This window comes from Scyliorhinus canicula, chromosome 1 (genome assembly GCF_902713615.1).
Source record: "Scyliorhinus canicula chromosome 1, sScyCan1.1, whole genome shotgun sequence".
Taxonomy (NCBI): domain Eukaryota; kingdom Metazoa; phylum Chordata; class Chondrichthyes; order Carcharhiniformes; family Scyliorhinidae; genus Scyliorhinus; species Scyliorhinus canicula.
In genome coordinates, this window is record NC_052146.1 from 55,091,958 (window position 1) to 55,113,044 (window position 21,087).

Consider the following 21,087-nt stretch of genomic DNA (forward strand, 5'->3'; position numbering starts at 1 on the left):
CCCCCCCCATGCCGGTCGCTCTCTCCCCCTCCCACCCCCCCCCCCAATGCCGGGTCGCTCTTCTCCCCCCCCCCCAATGCCGGGTCGCTCTTCTCCCCCCCCCCCCAATGCCGGGTCGCTCTTCTCCCCCCCCCCCCCCATGCTGGCCTCTTCTCCCCCCCCCCCCCCCATGCCGGGTCGCTCTCTCCCCCCCCATCCGAGGAAGCAAGAGGACATAACCAATTATTGATCCCTCATGATCATCATGGCACATGAGCATTGACCAGGAAACTGCATTGGAACAGCCATGTAAATATTGTGGTTACCAGAGCGGGTCGAAGGCTAGCAATTCTGTGGCGTGTAACACACCTCCTGACCCAGCAAAGCCTGTCCACCACCTACAAGGAACAAGTCAGGAGTGTAATGGAATACTCTCCACTTGTCTGGATGAGTGCAGTTCCATCACCATCAAGGGCAAAGAAGCCCGCTTGATTAATATCACATCCACAAACATTCAATCCGTCCACCACCAACAAAAAGTGGCAGCCATGTGTACCATCTACAAGACGCACTGCAGGAACTCACCAAGGTTCCTTTGGTAGCACCTTCCAATCCCACGGCCACTACCATCTCAAAGGACAAGAGCAGCAGATACCTGGGAACCCCACCACTTGGAAGTTCTCCTCCAAGTCACTTACATCCTGACTTGGAAATATATCGCCGTTCCTTCAGTAGCTTGGTCAACATCCCGGAATTCCCTCTCTACCAGCACTCTGGGTGTACCTACACCTCAGGGGCAATAGCTGTTCAAGAAGGCAACTCACCACCATCTTCTGAAGGGCAACAAGGAATGGGCAATAAATGCTGGCCGAGCCTGTGATAGCCACATCCCATAAATGATGTTTTTTTTAAATGTTGTGTCTGATCATTTTCTTCTAGAATTATTTTGCTTTCAATTATTTTCTTTTTATTTAAGAGATCTTCATTTTATATAGAATATAATAAATGTGGGGTTCAGTTGCCTTAGAATTCACTTTTTGTAACAATAAGTTGTTTACAAAAGCTTGAATATTAAACCTAAAAATTAATTGTCAGAGACCCCTCCCGCCCAGGCCATGCCCTCTTCCAGACCCTTCCATCAGGCAGAAGGTACAGAAGTCTGAATACCCGCACATCCAGACATAGGAACAGCTTCTTCCCCTCAGCTACATGAGCTACTCCTCAACAACTCCCCCTCGGACTTACAGGAAACATCTGTTCCCTGTAAGAACACTATTCACGAAGCCCTCTGCTGCTCTTGCTCATGTATTGCTTGTTTGGCCCCTTCTTCCGCATTGTAACCAATCACTATTGTGGATGTACAATTTGTCAATGTACTCTGTCGATTATTCTTTTGTCTACTATGTACGTACTGTGTACATTCCCTTGGCCGCAGAAAAATACTTTTCACTGTACTTCAGTACATGTGACAATAAATATTAATCAATTAATAATTGACAAAAATGTTATTATTTGTGTTGTCCCTTTATTTAAATTTCAGGCACCAGGCTGAATTCTGCGCTACATATTATTTGTACAAAAGAGAAACACTACCCAAGAAAATGCTTGCCCTGTCAATGTCTAAAGCAAGTTATGGACAGGAATGGTCTGCAAATGTGAACATACAAGGCCTACATTTTATCCTGTGTACACATTTAGCATACCTGAAATCTCATAATGATTTATTTTCCACATAGCTGTGGGGTGATACTTTCCCTGGTTGCAATGTGTAGCAAAACACATTCATAAAGGAAGCATTGATGATTTTACAGATAGTAACCAAGGCATTTTTCCCTCACAATGCTTAGAATTGCATTCCCTGTAAATGATCTCAATTTGTATGGTTTGCGTAATTTTCTGATCACAGTAGTGATATTGCAACTGCACATTACACAACATATGAAAAAGTATAGCTATAACACTTCATCTTTACTTTAATAAATTCATTAGTACTTAACATATCTTCAAATGGTGAAAAGCATTAGAGAGGGTGCAGAAAAGATTCACAAGAATGGTTTCAGAGACTGTTTCCTTTAGAAAAAATTAAGAGGAGACATGCTAGAGGAGCTTAAAATCATGAGCGGTCTGGACAGAGTAGGTGGGGAGATGTTGTTCCTACTCATGAAAGGTATGGATTTAAAGCAATTAGCAAAAGAAGCAAAACTGATAGGAGAGGAATTTTCTTTTACGCAGCAAATGGTTGGGTTTGGAATGTATTCTCTGAGGGTGTGATGGAGGCAGGTTCAATCGAAGCATTGAAAGGGGAATTAGGCTATTAACTGAAAAGGAAGAATGTGCTGGGTTAAAGGGAAAAGGCTTGAGAATGACACTAGGTGGGTTCCACAGAGAGCTGGGGCAGGCACAATGGGGCAGGCCTAATGGGCCAAATGGCTTCCTTCTGCATTGTCACAATTCTGTAATTCTGTTAAATGCTCTTGTCATTACTATTTCTGTAAATCCAGAATGGATTCTCCAATGGACACGCAGCAGAGTGTGCAAGCCGTCGTAAATGCCGTCCTGTTTTATGACGGCGTAAATGGGCCACTCCCAGTACTAATTCTGGCCCCTACAGGAGGCCAGCACGGCGCTGGAGCAGTTTACGCCCCTCCAGCTGCCGATCCTGGTGCGAACTGTGCGCCGTGGGATCGGCGCATGCGTAGTTGCGCCAACGAGGACATGCGCAGTGGCGTCGGTGCCAATGCGCACATGCGCAGTAGCCTCCTTCAACGTGCCGGCCCCGACGCAAAATGGTGCAGGACTACAGGGGCCGGCACGTAGGAAATGAGGCCCCCAGCCACAGAGGCCGGCCCACCAATCGGTGGGCCCCGATCGTGGGCCAGGCCATGTAGTAGGCCCCGCCTGGAGTCGGATCCCCCCCCACCCCCACCCACAGACCTCCACCCGACCCTTCCACGCCGAGGTCCCGGCAGCCCAGAGCAGGTTAGAACGGCGCCGGCGGGACCCAGCTCTTTTCTTACAACCGCGCAGCGCATCCGGGCTGGAGAATCGGCGGGCCGGCCGTGCGGAGCGGCCCGCGATCGGCGCCGTACCGGCGCCAGCGGAAAATCGCGTGCCGCATCAGGGGGGCATGGCTCGTTCGCGGGGATTCTCCGGTCTGACCCAGGGCTGGGAGAATCCCGCCCAGGATTTGGAAACATTTGGAAATCCCATGAATAACTTGATATAAACCTAATAATAATAAGAATCTTTATTAGTGTCACAAGTAGGCTTACATTAGCACTGCAATGAGTTAACGTGAAAATCTCCTAGTCGTCACATTCCGGCACCTGTTCGGGTACATGGAAGGAGAATTCAGAATGTCCCATTCACCTAACAGCATGTCTTTCGGGACTTGTGGGAGGAAGTGGAGCACCTGGAGGAAACCCACACAGACACGGGGAGAACGTGTAGACTCCGCACAGACAGAGTGACCAAGCCTTGAATCAAATCTGGCTCCCTGGCACTGTGAATCAACTGTGCTAACCACTGTGTTACCGTGCAGCCACATGGTACGAATTCTATTCCTCTAATAATCCAAAGTAAAAATGTTAGATTAAAATATAAATGTCAAATATTCATAGCAACAATAATACCAAGTTGGTTAAATAAGCTTTAGCGAAGCACTCTTCAACATAAGTGGCACTCACTGCCCATTGCATATTGCTGATCAATTTTATTTTCTCGGGTGGGGTGAGCAAGGGAACTGTCAGCTCTCCCGCTCCAGTTTCCACTACTTATGTCGGGGGTTATTTTAACGGTGGTATTAACATTCTTGAACTCTCACATGTTAAACAGGGCAAAAATAAAACATAATTAGAACAGGATTTCATTGACAGCGTTTCCAAATGCAACTCAAAGCATTACTGAATGTGCTGAATGGAAAGTTGTGTCATAGTTTAGCCTCTTCAAATTTTGTCTCTTTTGTTCAGACCCCCCCCCCCCCCTCCCCGATAAACTGACTTTGCACTTGTGGGCCACAAGCATTCCGACAAATGTACACTGAAGAGGTAGATTTATAGTTGATCTAAGTGCCTCGCCAGCCCCCCCCCCCCCCCCCCCCCCCCCCCCCCCCCCCCCCCCCAGTGCCACAGGCCCATTGTGAGGATAGAATGTTAACACACAGGAAACGGATCTCAGCCCACCATCGATCAATAATGCCACAAACATCAATCCTGACAAATAGCAGTGGACACAGTAATGCCAAAGCGCAGTAAAGGCCAGGTCTTTGTATGGTGACGCTGCAATCACTTTGACCTCTTTGTTCAACATGCAGAAACAGAAACATGGGGACTGCAACAATTACACACACACCAGTCAGGCAAGAGCCACTTTTATCCACAAATCTGAGCTCACAGTCAAGAACCGATTGATCCCACCTGTCGGCAACAGCATAATATTGCCCACCGGTACTTTATTCCAGGAGTGCATCAAATGTCTGAAGCTTCTCATCACAACTAGGTGGAGTGGCAGGATTACTGGATTATGACAGTTTTATGGTTAATAATGGTAAACGTCCTCTTACATTAAAATCTAACTGTTATAAACCTTACAATGGCCACAGAAGATCGTAGAATATGAATTCCGGTGTTGAGCGGATGGAGGCCCTCCCAATAGGGACTCAACAGCGGGGCCTTAAATATCGAACCCGCAGACTGGCAATTCCCAGTAATCCCGGGCTGGGATATCTGTTTTATATGTCGTGGCTGTGGCTTTATTGTGTTGGAGAATAAACCTGTTTTGCCTTTTAGCCTGCGCCTCCTGGAATTATTGCTGCACTGTGATAAATTAGTCATTCAACATACGGTTTGCCATCAGTCACATAGAAAAATAGAGATATTCAACATTCACCAAGTGCAATCCAGCAATCTGGCTGAGCATGCAGGAGCATGCACGAGCATGCAGGAGCATGCAGGAGCACCATTAGGCACGTGCAATCTATTTGACTGCAGGGGCCTATGGGCAATAGTAATAAGCCGATCTGTGACAATGTTGTCAACTATTCTCACATGACAACAGCAACTTGCATTTATACAGCACCTTTAATGTAATAAAATGTCCCAAACTACTTCACAAATAAATTATAAAACAAAACTTGACACCAAGTCAAATGAGACGATAATATAGGATAATAAAGTATAGGCATTGTTGTGCTTTCTTGGTCGTGGCGTCGACGTGGCTGGACCAGGACAGATGTTGGTGATGTTACACCTAGGAATTTGAAGCTGTCAACCATCTCCACCTCGGCACCATTGATGCAGACAGGGGTGGTGTGCGACACTTTGCTTCCTGAAATCGATGACCAGCTCCTTAGTTTTGCTGACATTGAGAGGGAGATTGTTGTCGTTCCACCATGCTATTAGGATCTCTATCTCCCTCCTGTACTCTGACTCATTATTGTTTGAGATCCCACCCATTACGTTTAGCAAACTTGTAGATGGAGTTGGAGATGAAATTTGCCACACAGTCGTGTGTGTATAGGGAGTATAGTAGGGGGATAAGTACACAGCCTTGCGAGACCCGGGTATTGAGGACTATCGCAGAGGAGGTGTTATTGTTTATCCTTACTGATTGTGATCTACGGGTCAGGAAGTCAAGGATTCAGTTGCAGCGGGAAGAGCCAAGTCCTAGGTTTTGGAGTTCGGATATGAGCTTGGCTGGGATTATGGTGTTGAAAGTGGAGCTGTAGTCAATGAATAGGAGTTTGACGTAGGAGTCCTTGTTGTCGAGATGCTCCTGGAATGAGTGTACGGCCAGGGAGATAGTGTCTGCTGTGTACCGGTTGCGGTGGTATGCGAATTGGAGTGGATCAAGGCATTCTGGGTATATGGAGTTAATGTGTATCATGACCAACCTTTTGAGGCATTTCATAATGATATATGTCAAGGCCACCAGATGGTAGTCATTGAGGCACGTTGCTTCAAGATACCAGCAAGCACAACAGCACTCACTGTATTGTGAAGACAGCATTAAAAGTGAAAAGGTGTCATAGGCAATAGTTTGATATTGCTTGAGGCAGACTTTGAAGAATGAGTTGAACATTAAAACCATTTCGCTGTTGATCAACGAGATTGGATTGAATCAGAGCAGATGTCGTTAGAGAATGTAAAACATGCTCACAAGAGAAGGAAATCAAATGAGCAAAACTTCCCAATAAAGAGAAAAAATAGACGGCGAATGCAAAAGATATGAAAGGAGGTGAGGAACATGAATGGGGATGGGAAGAGAGATCAGAGAGATACAGGTGTTATGATCCCAGCTGATGTTATTACTGGACAAGTCATATCCCAAGCTGGAACGTTGCTTGATAGATCTGAACTTTTATTTCCTGATTAGAAATATGGAGGACAGCTACTGAACAGTTATAGGAGTCTGTTGACAAATATTTAACAAAAGAATGAACATTTACTGAACAAAAAGGTGAACTATATTTCACAACTCCTTCACTCCAACTATACTTTTACAGATATACAGAGATTGATATGGATAACATAAGTTACAAAATCAACTTACACTCTAATATTCATATTAAGTATACAGTCTATGTACTAACAGGCGACCTGTTGTCGAACACACCACACTCTGAAACCAAATGACAGTGCCATCCAAAGCAACTTTCCCCAGTTGTCTGGTCCCACAGAAATCTTTCACACAAGAGTTTCCAATCTCTGTTCTCCAGGAATTTGCCTTGGAATTTTCTCCTGAACTATGCTTTCACTTGGGTGTCTTCAACAAGGATCAACCGTCAGGCTTTTAACCTCTCCTCCTGACGTTCCTTTCCCCTGGATCACCACGTGCATTCAAGCTTCACATTCCACACACACTCTCAGATACTCAGTGTCATAATATACACACCAGTATATCATGGTGCAGGCACACACTGATTGACACATAGCAGGACCAATCAACACACACAATACCGCAGCCCATCACCAGTTAGAGCACACTCACTATAAAGACAGAGGGCACCAGTTATCCTGCTCATTCGGGATGCAGCCTCTGAGAAGGATAGAGCTCACAGCTTGCAGCACAGATCTTTACCATGTGCTGAGAGTAGACTGGTTAGGATAGGCATAGGTCTTTAGTTTAATCTAACATAGTGTTGACCCACAGTGAAAGTATGTTCAACAGTTTCTAGCTTAATAAAAAAGTGTTGTACTATTTCAAGTGTTGGTAGCCTGTATGTGTTACTGCTAGGGTAAACGCAGTCTCCACGGATCCAGAGTACCCAACACATCACTCAGATGTACCAATAGTACACTACAGTTTCACAGGCCCATAGTAAGGAGTCACCAACCAGTGCATCTCCTCAGACCTTCTGGCTTCTCGCAAAACTACTTTGCCTTGATTCTACTCCCCGCAGTCTTTCGCTTTAATTTACAGCTGTTTCCTTTGTTCCTTACTTCACCTTCACTGAAGAAGACCTTGTTCTTGCTCCTTAAGTGGTTTCCTGGGCCACTCCCTGATTTCTGGGACCATCTCCTGTTCTTTTGAGAAAGCTGCTTTCTCAAAGTCCCTCTCCTGCCCAGCACCTCCTTACAACTGAACTAAAACTGCTTTCTGTTTCCCTGTGTCTCAGTGGGTCTCCTGTTGCTGGCAACAGTCCTGATTTAATTTTGATTTAATTTGCCTAACCACTAAACCTCCTTGATCTTTTTACATCAAGAATCATAAAATCTCACTAAAAATGCAGATGTACAAACAAACCCACAGGCATCAGTCAGGTTTCCCCTTTCTTAACACACAAAACACGACATGCCATTTTTATTTTTTTTTTAATAAGTTTTATTGGAATTTTTTACAGAAAATATAACAACAAACAATGAAAAGTAACAATAAAACACCGTAATAACTGTAACACCCCCAAGACCGTAACGACATGCCATTTTGGGTGGTGGGTTTGAGAATCACGTGGGGGTGCCAGGGTGGCATGGCGTGATTCGCCTGGCACTCCCGCGATTCTCCCACCCGGCGTGGGGGTCGGAGAATCACGCCCGACTTCTCCCAATATCTGTGGCATGGACAAAAACAGATTAATTGGGTAATAATTTAATTTCTGTGCACATTTTGGTTGCCACATTTGTTTACATAAATACCTGCGTTGCAAAAGTAATTCATTGGACTGAAGTGATTTGAGACATCTGAAAGATGTTATCTAAATGTAAGTTTTGTTGTTCCTTTCTCTGTTCATGTAGACTTTTAAAAATGAACTGGAAAGAGTCTCTTTTGCAAACACTCACCTCAACCAATAGTTGAGAATAGTGTTCCTCCACCTCTGATACAGAGGGCCTGAAGAATTGAATGGTTAGAATTGTGATGAATGTAGAAATTGGTATATATTATATTTCATATTTGTGGCAGTAATATCATTAAAAATATTGGTTTAACATACATAATGTGTGTCTACCAATGTTGTAATTAAAGAGTCATAAAAGGTGAGGTGATTCCAACCATCTACTTGGTTACAGATAAAAAGCTAATGGAATCATGTTTTGAGTTCCAGGGATTCCCTGGAATGTAAATAATTTCTGAGGGAATGGTGTTTTGTCCTGGCTAAGCAGGCCATGGAACCTAGTGGGATACAGATGGAGTAATTAATGGGAGGAGCCAGGTCTGTCTGTAGTTTTGCAGTCTGCTGGAATATTTAAAGTTGAACAGCAGTTTGATATGGGATTTGAGTAGGACAAGACAGAAGCCACAACTAAACAAGTAAACCTGTTGTGTTAACTTTGTAAGTAATTTGATGTCTTTGATGTTAATGTGATTAATTCTGTGTTTAATACCTATTGGCCAGATCATCACTCCGGATGAAGTATCCTCACAGTTTTAGAAATTTAACAAATTGTTTGAGGGTCTCATCCAGTATCCTAACAAATGTTGGGATCTGGTCGTGTTTTCTAACAGAGTGCTAGACCATATGCTCCACACCCAACTGCTCCTCTTACATTGTGCATTCATATTACACAACTATGCCCGATATTAATGTTGAATTTGATAAAATGGTTCATCCAAATTACACAATGAGTCTGAAAACCACCTTGACTTAAACTTTAGCACAGTCAGCATTGTATTAGAAAACAGAGAAGGCTTTCAGAGGTCATGTCTTAAAGGTCTGTGTATTCTGAAAGTTGCAATGGTTTCAACATTAAGATTTGTAGAAAGGAACAAATTTGAAGAATTATGCAGGTTCCATATAATGATGTCCCTTAGAGTGAAATGGTGGGTATTCTAACTTTAATACTGGCATTTAAATTGCCATAGTGGTCACCGACAAGACAGACCCTATCTGGAGTACACAAGGAATAGATTAAGATAATTATCTTTCCTGAGAAGAGAATAATCGTATGGGGTTTGGAGATTGAGTAGCTCCGTGTGCCCAACATTTTACCAACTGATCACTGTTCACAATTCAGCACGAAGTGGAGACTTCGAAAGTCGGAGTTGAAATAGGAGTTGAAGAGAAAAGGTCTGTGAAAATCAGCACAGAAGTCAAGGCATCGTTGGCTCATGCATGCAGGAAAGATTAATTCATCAGAAAGAGTTCTGACCGTAATCCCATCTCCACATGTCTCTTGGGATATAATTCACCAATATGGGCCTCGGAAGATGCAGTTAAACTGTTGTTTTTGTATTGAAGGGAAGTGGTGATAGGTGTGTAGCAACACAAAAAGAAATTCAGGGGTGATATACATGGCAGTCAGCTTTGCATTCAGAGGTATGTAATGATGACTATCTGTATTATTTCCACCTTTGAAAAGGACTTCTCTCATCTACTCCAAATAGTTGTGTGGTCAAAATAAAGAAGTTGTCTCTCAAGTCAAGAGTGAGATTCTCTGCAAGGGCCAATAACTTGCATTTAAATAGTACCATAAATATAGATAAACATCAAGGTACTGTTGCACTTTTATAATCATAGTGTGTGTTTTGACCCATATGGTGACAAATAATCACACAAGTATTTTCGTTCAATCAGAGTTTATTTACTAGACACATGGTTATTTCCTTAAGTAATCGAACGTCCATGCACACTAGGACTATATCTGACACACTTAAGCGACCTTAATTTAACTTCCAGGTGACCGGCGGATGTAGAGTAGATATGGCCTTATCTGGTTTCTGACTTCTGGCGGGACTGGAGTCCTTGTAGGTGGTCAGTGTTCAGTTGTCATCCTTCGATGAATGTCGTGGGCCCTTGAACTTGGCTGATGTTGATAACTGTGCTGCAGTCGGAGATCAGTCGAAAGAGAGTGAGAGATGGCCGACGCACTTCTTATTATCCTTTGATCCATCGTGCTATTTTGGGCAGTCCTAGGTGAAGGTCCAATGGATCGATAGGGTCTTGATCACCCTAAACGATCCTGGCCAATTAGGGGCGGGCGCCTTGATGGCTGGGCGGGTCCCGGTTGGCCATGGCCATTAGAGTCCAAGGCACGTAGGCCTTCCCAAATAAGGCAAGCAGGCGCCGCCGAGTCCGCCACTTACTGTTAGCTTCTATGTGGAGCCCTGGGAAGACCTTCAAATTGCCTTTTGCAGGTGTGAGTTCCTGCAATAAAGTCTAGGCTGCAGCTTGTATATTTGCAAACTATCCTGTCTGTATTCCAACTTGACCACATTTCCCATCACTCTTTGCGGGTGGCCATTTTAGAAGGCCACAGTACTTAGCAGGATTGTAACCCATCAAACATTGTACGAAGACAAAAATATATTAGCACAGTAAGACAGGTGACTAAAGGCTTGATCAAGGAGTTAGATTTTAAGGAAGATCTGAAAAGAATCAGAGTGGTGGAGAGGTTTAGCTTCAGAGGGAGTGGGAAGTGATAAGGCCAGAGTTGGAGGAACAGGGATCTTGGGTGATTGTAAGGCTATAGGATGTAACAGAAAAGGGGGATGGCAAGGTGACAATCAAAAGAATTTTAAAGTCAAGGCATCGGTGCTCATGCAGGTCAACCAAAGCAAGGCCACACAACCCTGGACACAAACATAGGTGGCACAGTTGTTAGCACTACTGCCTCACAGCGCCAGGGACTCAGATTTGATTCCAACCTTGGGGAACTGTCGGTGCAGTGCGTGCCCATTCTCCCCGTGTCTATGTGGGTTTCCTCCGGGTGTTCTGATTTCCTCCCACAGTCCAAAGAGGTGTAGGTTAGGTGCATTGGCAATGCTAAATTGCCCCTTAGTGTCCAAAAGGTTAGGTGGAGTTACTGGGTGACAGGGAAATAGTGGGGGCGTGGGCTTAAGTCGAGTATTCTTTCATTCTTTCGGAGGGTCGGTGCAGACTCAATTGGACGAATGGCCTCCTTATGCACTGTAGTGATTCTATGACCTATGATATGGGGAGTTTGTCATCACTGCATCGGACTCAGTTCAGCCTGCAGAATGACAAGCATTGTCTATCGTAAGCAACAATGCTGAACTCTATTCAGACCGATAGCTATCAGATAACCAAAGCTCTATTGAATAGCTGAGGAGAGCTGAGACTAAAGATCAGGGGCTGGATTCTCCGCACCCTGACGCAGAAATCGCATTTGGCGACGGGGCGGAGAATCCAGTTTCCCGCATGAAATCGGGACTGGCGCCGGTTCGGCGATTCTCCGCCCCCCCCCGAAAAGCGGCGTACTCGGAGAGTATGCCGCGCAGAGTATCCACCACCTGGGGCCATTGCCAGAGGCCTGCCCTGCTATTCTCCGCCCCTGACTGGCCGAATTCCCGATCTAATCTGGTCCTGCCATTCGAGATACTCGCGAGGCGGCTGCGGGTTCAGTCCACAGCCGCCACAGTCGGGGGCGGGCCGATCAGAGGGCGGGGGGCCTCATTCGGGGCTGGACTTCTATTGTGCGGGCGGTCCGGGTCAGGCACGCGGCTGATCGGGGGCATTATTTCCGTGGTCCAGGTTCGCGGTCTGAGTCCGCCATGGAGCACGGCTGGGACGCTGAGGGCGCTGCCGTGCACATGCGAGGCCTCTGACCCGGAAGTGCGGAGGCCGTAACAGCAGCTGAGCTGCGAGTTCCGCGACAGCTGCCTGCTAGCTCCCTGCAAGACTGTGATTCTGCGACCTTTGACACCAGTTTTTCTGGTGTAAAAGACCACAGTTTTCACGACGGCGTGGGGACTTAGTCTCTGAAACAGAGAATCCAGCCCCGGATTGCCATCCCAGTTCTACAAATGAGTCAGGCCAAAGTAAAGAGGATGGGGAATCAGAACCCTGGTCAAAAAGGAAAAGGTAAAACCTGAGGGATTCTCTGGGAAAAGAAAATCATCCATCATGGAGCAGAATACTGCTGAAAAGTGAGAAAAAAATACCGGCAAAACTGCAACTGATTCTTTCAATGCGGTTTAAATTGCGAAAACACTAATTTATTCCCTCCCTTGGAACATTTTGGTTTATAAATGGGGATGCGGGAATGTAAATTGATCAGGATGAATGAAAACTTTTTCTGCTACTGGACAACACTTCCTCACATCCATAAGGTTCAGTCTGAAATATAAATGCACAAGCCACTTTAGTGAGGCATATATTCTCTCAGACATGGTCATCAAACCTTCCTGACGGAGAAACCCTTGTCAATATGGCACTCTCCCAGAAGTTCTCCATCCCCTCCTCTACCATGCAGATGGCAGCATAGGTAGAATCGAGTGACAGAGAGAGAGAGAGAGAAAGAGAAAGAGAAAGAGAAAGAGAGAGTGGACAGATAATGCAGAAATCAGGGGTGACATTTGATGTATTCACTGAGCATCCAGTTTGACCCCCCCCCCCCCCCCAACCCCGCCTCCTGCCATGGATTGTCAAGTCACTGTCCACATACGTTAGATTAATTATTTTAAATTCAAACAATGATTTTTGAATAAAATCACCCAGCACAGGACAGAGGGTTTCACATGTAAACCTGTCCATTCCGACAGCCAGAAGACCGATTAGTGAAATGCTTTTCTCCATTAGACAAGTGGACCTCAAGACTTCAAATATTAATAAAAATATTAACTTGATGTCTAGTTTTTCCTTTTTTTTTCCTTTTTCATTCTCCTTAGGAGTTTAATCTTTTTTACAGGGCTTTGGTTTTGCAGACCAAAAACAAAAATTGAATCCATCGTGCACTGCATTACAAGCAAGCTACCCTGCAGCTCCTATTGATTTCTGAATGCTGAATAAATCAAACGGACATTTCACAACATCTTAGAAATGCTCGGTTTCAAAAACACAGTAGCACGACAAACCTAACGGTGATTTATACAAATAAATGTTTGATTAACTGATCTTTCTCAGTCCACATTATTTAAATTCACAAAACCTCAGCCACCATTTTTTTAAGAGGCATTTTTCAACTACATCTTTTCCAGTGAATTTGTTTGTAATCTTCAAAGAAAAGGCTGTCTGTATGGAAATTCCAAAATAAGTTAGTTCAGGGAGATAACAGAAAACTGTGCATAAATAGGCTGAGGAGCTAACAAAATGGAACTATTTTTTAAATGTGCATTTTTGCCTTTCCTACTGTTTGCTTGTGCTGCTAAATAAATTTGCTTGCATATTAAAGTCTAAAACAAAGTATTATGTGACTGCCTTTCTAAGACATTTATAGTTGGTTTAGCTCAGTGGGCTAGATAGCTGGTTTATAATGCAAAAGAAGGCCAGCAGCGTGGGTTCAATTCCCGTACCAGGTTAACCAAATAGGTGCTGGAATGTGGCAACTAGGGGCTTTTCACAGTAACTTCATACCTGTGACAATAAAGGATTGTTATTATTATTGTATTGGAAAGATCAAGTGACTGAAATGTCAGGAAAGGAACTCTAAGTTTGCTGTCGCTGTGCTGGCTGAGTATTATATCTGCGCTTCTGATATGGGGAACTGTAACTGTTCACTATTGAGAAGCCAAAAGCTACTAGAATACAAAATACATATTTTTAAAACAAATGTATTTGGGGTTATGTTTATACATGTCCCCCATATGGTTTCATGGTTAAAATGGCAGGATACTGCGAGGCCTGGATAGAGTGGATGTGGAGAAGATGTTTCCACTATTTGGAGAAACTAGAACCCGAGGGCACGGGCTCAGACTGAAGGGACGATCATTTAAAACAGAGATGAGGTGGAATTTCTTCAGCCAGAGAGTGGTGAATCTGTGGAACTCTTTGCCGCAGAAGGCTATAGAACATAGAACAGTACAGCACAAAACAGACCCTTCGGCCCTCGATGTTGTGCCGAGCAATGATCACCCTACTCAACCCCACGTATCCACCCTATACCCGTAACCCAACAACCACCCCCCCCCCCCCCAACACCAACCTTACTTTTAAGGACACTACGGGCAATTTAGCATGGCTAATCCACCTAACCTGCACATCTTTGGACTGTGGGAGGAAACCAGAGCACCCGGAGGAAACCCACGCACACACGGGGAGGACGTGCAGACTCCGCACAGACAGTGACCCAGCCGGGAACCGAACCTGGGACTCTGGAGCTGTGAAGCATTTATGCTAACCACATATGCTACCGTGCTGCCCCATAAGTGGAGGCCAAATCACTGAGTGTCTTTTAGGTAGAGATAGATAGTTTCTTGATTAATAAGGGGATCCGGGTTATGGGGAGAAGGCAGGAGAATGTGGATGAGAAACATATCAGCCATGATTGAATGGCAGACCAGACTCGAGGGGCCGAATGGCCTAATTCTGCTCCTATGTCTTATGGTCAAATAGCAGGCACCTGAGCAACAATCGCCATATCTAACAGACCTGCATCTGTCTGCCAGTCACTAAAGACAACAGACCTCCAGGTAGGACATCAATATTGCATGGTACTGCCAGTCACCATCACTCTTCATCCTCCAGCTTACTCCAGTGGAGCATTTGGGCTTCAATGAATGCATTGTCAAACACGTGACAGATGCAGCAATTTCATCACTTTCCCATTGAAAAATTGACATTGCTTTCCAATTCCACCACACTTCCACATTTGACAAAATAAAAGAAGACATTGATAGCTTCTTCCTGGCTCGTGATTGTCTTCACCAATGCACTGTGGTTCATCCCAATGATTTATTGGGTAAATGTATTGCATGCATAGCACCCAAGTCATACAGACAGAAAGGTTCCAGCCGCAATTCCTACTTACAGCCAGAAGTCTCACAACACCAGGTTATAGTCCAACAGATTTATTTGAAATCACAAGCTTTCGGAGCGCTGCTCCTTCATCAAGTAAAGTGGAGGCAGGTTCACAATCAGAGCATATATAGGAGAGATACAATTGCAAGATAATTACAGATTTGAATGTGAATAATGGTTAGAATGTGGGTCTTTACTGGAACAAACAGTGTGAATGGAGTGAGTGAGAATCACAGGTAATCGAGGTGTGAATTGTCTCCAGTCAGGACAGTCAGTACGATTCTGCAAACCCGGGCAGTATGGTGGGGGTTACATGAAATGTGACTTTTGTGAGGGCCACGAAGAATCCAGCATGAGTTGAAGGATAGAAAGAAATAACATTTATTTACAATAACATATATATAAACACAACAGCAGCAGCAACTTCCCTTGCTGCTCACTCTCCTGTAGCCGGTTCCAAACTGGCCAGCTTTATTTATGCAGGGAATCTGCTAATGATTTCTCCGCCTCCCTCATTGGGGAAGCTCATACTCCCAAAGGATTGTGGGATTGCCATTAGTCCCCAGCCAGTGGTAAGCAGGCAGGTTATAACATCCCTCCCTCCCAAAGTCCAAGGAATCCACCGAGGACCCTGGCGAAAGAGGGCGTCGGACTCGTTCTGCCACAGGCACCATTTGTACGAGGCGCTGGATCGGGCGGCATGTAACGAGATGGATTACGGCAGTTCCATGATGAATGGTGTAACGGTTGTACCCGGGTGGGTCCGAGGGTTCCCCCTATGAGGCGTCCTGTGTCTCCATCTCGGAGTGAGAGTCTGCTGCCTCCGTCATATCGGCATCTCTATCTCCACGCGGTTCTGCAACGACCTGCGCAGGCTTTGAGTGCGGAACCAGAGGAAGATCGTGAGGAATACTTTCCACTGCGTCTGGTCTTTGTGGCTGTCGAAATGAGCTCCGGGTCGGGGAATCTTTGGAAGGGATGGTCTTCTGGACCGAACGTGGTCTACATGCTTGCGCTGGAGACGACCCTCGGCTTGCACCTGGTAAGTGATAAGGCCCGTTTGATGAAAGATTACGTCAGGGACCCATTGGGCACCACCAGCAAAATTCCGAACGAACACAGGGTCACCGGGCGCACACTGCCGAATTACCTGATGCCGAGAAAAACCATGTCCCTGCCGTTCTTGTGTACGGCGTACTTTTGCGCCAGTGTCCGAGAAAACAATACTAAGGTGGGTGCGAAGTCTCCGGCCCATTAGGAGTTCTGCGGGCGCTACCCCAGTCACCGGATGTGGGGTGGTCCTATATGAGAACAAAACACAAGCTAGTCTCATGTCCATTGACCCGGAAGACTGCTTCTTTAGGCTTCGTTTGAATGTCTGCACTGCGCGCTCTTGCAACCCATTTGAAGCCGGGTGGTATGGGGCAGTGCAGATATGGCGTATGCCGTTCATCTTTATGAACCTCGCAAACGCCTCACTTGTGAACGGAGTGCCATTGTCCGTGACCAGCACCTCGGGGAGGCCATGCATACTGAAAGACAAATGCATCTTTTCGATTGTTGCGCAGGATGTTACCATCTTGTGCACCTCTAGCCATTTAGACTGGGCATCGATTAAAAGAAGGAACATGGATCCTTGAAAAATGCCGGCGAAATCCGCATGTAAGCGCGCCCAAGGCCGCCCTGGCCATTCCCAGTGATATAAGGGTGCGGCCGGCGGAAGCTTCTGATGCTCCTGGCAAATGGAGCAGTTTTGGGCCACCTTCTCAATGTCGGTGTCGAGGCCTGGCCACCAGACATAACTCCGGGCCAATATTTTCATTTTGGTCACACCTGGATGCCCATTGTGCAAGTCTCTCAGTATCAGCTTCTGTTCTTTTTCCGGGACAATCACACGCGTCCCCCACAAGAGGATTCCGTCTTCCACGCTATATTCTGACAGCTTGGCGGGAAATGCCCGCAACTCGCCTGGGAGCTGTCAATGCTGCCCACCATACAGGACTATGTGCCGAACCTTTGACAGGACTGGCTCTGTCTGGGTCCACTCACGGATCTGTGATGCTGTGACAGGCAAGGTGTCCATAAAATTTAGGGTTGCAACCACCTCACCAGTTGTGGGGGTCGACGTGGGGCCGGTCAATAAAGTCAATCGACTCAGTGCGTCGGCATTCGCCATCTGGGTTCCTGCTTTGTGCTCCAGAGAATACTCATAGGCCACAAGCAACAAAGCCCAGCACTGGATCCATGCGGAAGCAATGGCCGGTATTGGCTTATCCTCTCGGAAAGGTCCCGGCAGAGGCTAATGGTCAGTCACAATAGTGAAGTGTTGGCCATACACGTACTGGTGGAAGCGTTTCACCGCAAAGACCACCGCCAGGACCTCCTTCTCGATTCGAGAAAAGAACGCAGATGCAAAGTGTCAGTCAGGTGCCTGTTGAACTGTGCACCTTCTCTGCTACGGGGTGCAAACCTTCGCGGACCACCCGATAACCTAGGTAGACTACTTCCTTCGCATGAAAGACGCACTTTGTGCGGCGTAAATGGACTTCAGCCTCCGAAAAGAGTCTAAGGACAGCCTCCAAATTTTCCAAATGTTCCTGCTCCGACGTCCCTGTAATCAAAACGTCATCTAAGTAGACAGCGACATGTAGTAAACCTCTCAAAATGCCCTCCACGACACATTGAAAAATAGCGCAGGCAAAGGATACTCCAAAGGGCAACCGTGTATATTCATACAGGCCCCGGTGTGTATTAACCGTTACATATGGCCGGGAGGCAGGGTCCAGCTCCAACTGTAGGTAGGCGTGACTCATATCTAATTTTGTGAACGAGAGTCCGCCTGCAAGCTTCGCGTAGAGATCCTCTATTGGATATCGGTCGAGTCGGGAAGCCATATTCACTAAGTGTATAGTCGCCGCACAAGCGAACTGTGGCATCTGGCTTCATTGCAGGTACAATTGGTGCTGCCCAGTCAGCAAAACGGACGGCCCTGTAATACCCAAAGTCTCCAAACAAGTGAGGTCCGCTTCTACCTTCTCAAGCAAGGCGTAAGGCACCGGGCGCACCCGGAAATAGCACGGCATGGCTCCTGGTTAAACTTGGATACGGGCTACGGCGCCATTTAATTTCCCCAAACCAGGCTGGAATACATCTGGGTATCATCCTAGCACCTCAGTCAACCCTTCAGAAACTGTTTGGAGAATGTGCTGCCACTGCAGCCGCAAATGGCGCAAGCAGTCCCGACCCAACAGGCTGGGCCCATGGCCACGCACCACAATAAGTGGGAAACGCCCCTCCTGGCATCCATAAACAACTGGGGTCATCATAGTTCCTGCAATGTCCAATGGTTCCCCTGTGTAGGTGGCCAACCTGGCCTGTATGGGTTTTGGTTAATGTAAGGGTCTGTATACCCTGCTTGATGTGGTCGAATGTCCTCTGGGCGATCACAGAGACCGCTGCGCCAGTGTCCAACTCCATCTCAAGCGGGTGACCATTGACCCGTACTGTCACCTTAATGGGGGCCACATGAGGAGCTGCCACACAATGCAGCTGCAGGCAGTCATCCTCCGTCTCCAAGTCCTCGGGAGTAGTTGCCGCAGGTTCATCCAAATGGAAGGCCCCAGTTTCTGTCGGAACGACAGCGCCTCTGGCGCCCAGAGGACCGGCGTCCACGACGGGGTCGACGCCCACAAGTCTGACATGGACGTGGCTCCTCATCCATTGGTTCTGGAAAAGGCTCCCTTCAGGGAGGAATGTCCGACGGCCACTGGCATCGATCCGGACGTTGCCTCGTCCAAGGTACCGCAGGGGTGCAGGGGGACGCTTTCGGACGGAAAGGGTTGCGCCCCAAGGCATGCACCTCCATTCCTGTAGCCCCAGCCCTCCCTGTTCTGCGCTCTCTCGGGACAATACTATTTGAATGGCCTGTTGAAAAGTCAATGTTGGCTCGGCTAACAACTTTCTCTGGGTGGCCGCATTGTTAATACTGCAAACCAAACGGTCGCGTAACATTTCTGACAAGGTCTCACCATAGTCACAGTACTCCGCAATCCTGCGTAGCCTGGATAGAAAGTGGACAAGGGATTCTCCTGGGGTCCTCTCAGCAGTATTAAACCAGTAATGTTGGACTATCGTGGGCGGGGTTGGGTTAAAATGTTGCCCCACTAAGTTCACAAGTTCATCAAACGTTTTGGTGTCCAGTGCAGCTGGGTAGGTAAGGCTCCTAATCACCCCAAATGTATGCGGGGCGCAAGCGGTGAGCAATATGACCACCTGGCACTCGTTTTCAGTGATGTTGTTTGCCCGGAAATAGTAACGCATCCTTTGTGCGTACTAGTTCCAGCTTTCCAGCGCAGCATCAAAAACATCCAAACGTCCATATAGAGGCATGGTGTAATAGAAAACAACTTCCAACCTGTATCCAACAAAAATCCAGGGAGGTGGCTTCAGCAGTGTAGACAGCTATTCACTTTAACCCTCGTCGCCAGTTTTGTGAGGACCACGAAGAATCCAGCACGAGTTGAAAGATAGAAAGAAATAACATTTATTTACAATAACATATATATATACACAACAGCAGCAGCAACAACTTCCCTTGCTGCTCACTCTCCTGTAGCCGGTTCCAAACAGGCCAGCTTTATTTATGCAGGGAATCTGCTAATGATTTCTCCGCCACCTCATTGGGGAAGCTCATACTCCCAAAGGATTGTGGGATTGCCATTAGTCCCCAGCCAATGGTAAGCAGGCAGGTTATAACAATGACATGAACCCGAGATCCCGGCTGAAGCCGTCCTCATGCGTGTGGAACTGGCTACCAGTTTCTACTCAGCGATTCTGCATTGTCATGCGTGAGAACACCACCCACCAGGTACACGATGTATACTCATGTGACTCGGCTAACGTTGTCTACCTCATACGCTGCAGGAAAGAATGTCCCGAAGTGTGGTACATTGATAAGACCATGCAGACACTACGACAACGAATGAATGGACACCGTGCAACAATCGCCGGCAGGAGTGTTAATAATGATCTTTATTAAATTAATACTTTGTGTTGGTGTTCACTTATGAGAGGGCTGGTGTGGGTATAGAAATCAGGGAGGACTGTAATAAAATTAAAAAGGTTAACATAGGCAGAGAGGCGGTTCTGAGGGGCCTGGCAGGTTTAAAAGTAGACAAATCTCTACGGGCAGATGAAATGCATCCCAAGCTGTTGAGTGAGACAAGGGAGAAAATAGCACGGGTGCTGGCAATAATTTTCAATTCCTCTCTGGCCACAGGAGATAGCCAATGTGGTACCATTATTCAAGAAGAGAGGAAGGGATAAATTAGGAACCTACAGGCCAGTCAGTCTAACCTCAGTGGTGAGGAAACGGTTGGAACAATTCTGAGGAGCAGAATCAATCTGCATTTGGAGAGGCAGATAGTAATCAAGAACAGTCAGCATGGTTTCGTTAAAAGGAGGTCATGTCTGATCAACATGATTGAATTTTTCGAAGGAGGTGACCAGGTATGTAGATGAGGTAAATTGCTTTTGATGTCGTCTCCTTGGACTTCAGCAAGACTTTTGATAATGTCCCAAATAGGAGACTGATAGCTAAGGTAAGAGTCCGTGGGGTTCGAGGAAATTTGGCAAATTGGATCCAAAATGGACTGAGTGGCAGGTGGCAGAGGGTGATGATTGAAGGGTGTTTTTCTGACTGGAAGCCTTTGTCTAGTGGGGTCCCGCAGGGATCAGTGTTGGGACCCTTGCTGTTTGTGGTTTATATATGAATGTAGGAGGGTTGATCAGTAAGTTCATGGATGATAGAAAAATTGGTAGGGTGGTAAATAGTGAGGATTACAGGAGGATATAGACGGACTGGTCAGATGGGAAATGGCAGTTGACAAATCAAATTCAATCTGGATAAATGTGAGGCGATGCACTTGGGCAGGACAAACAAGGCAAGGGAATACATGATAAACGGCAGGACCCTGGGA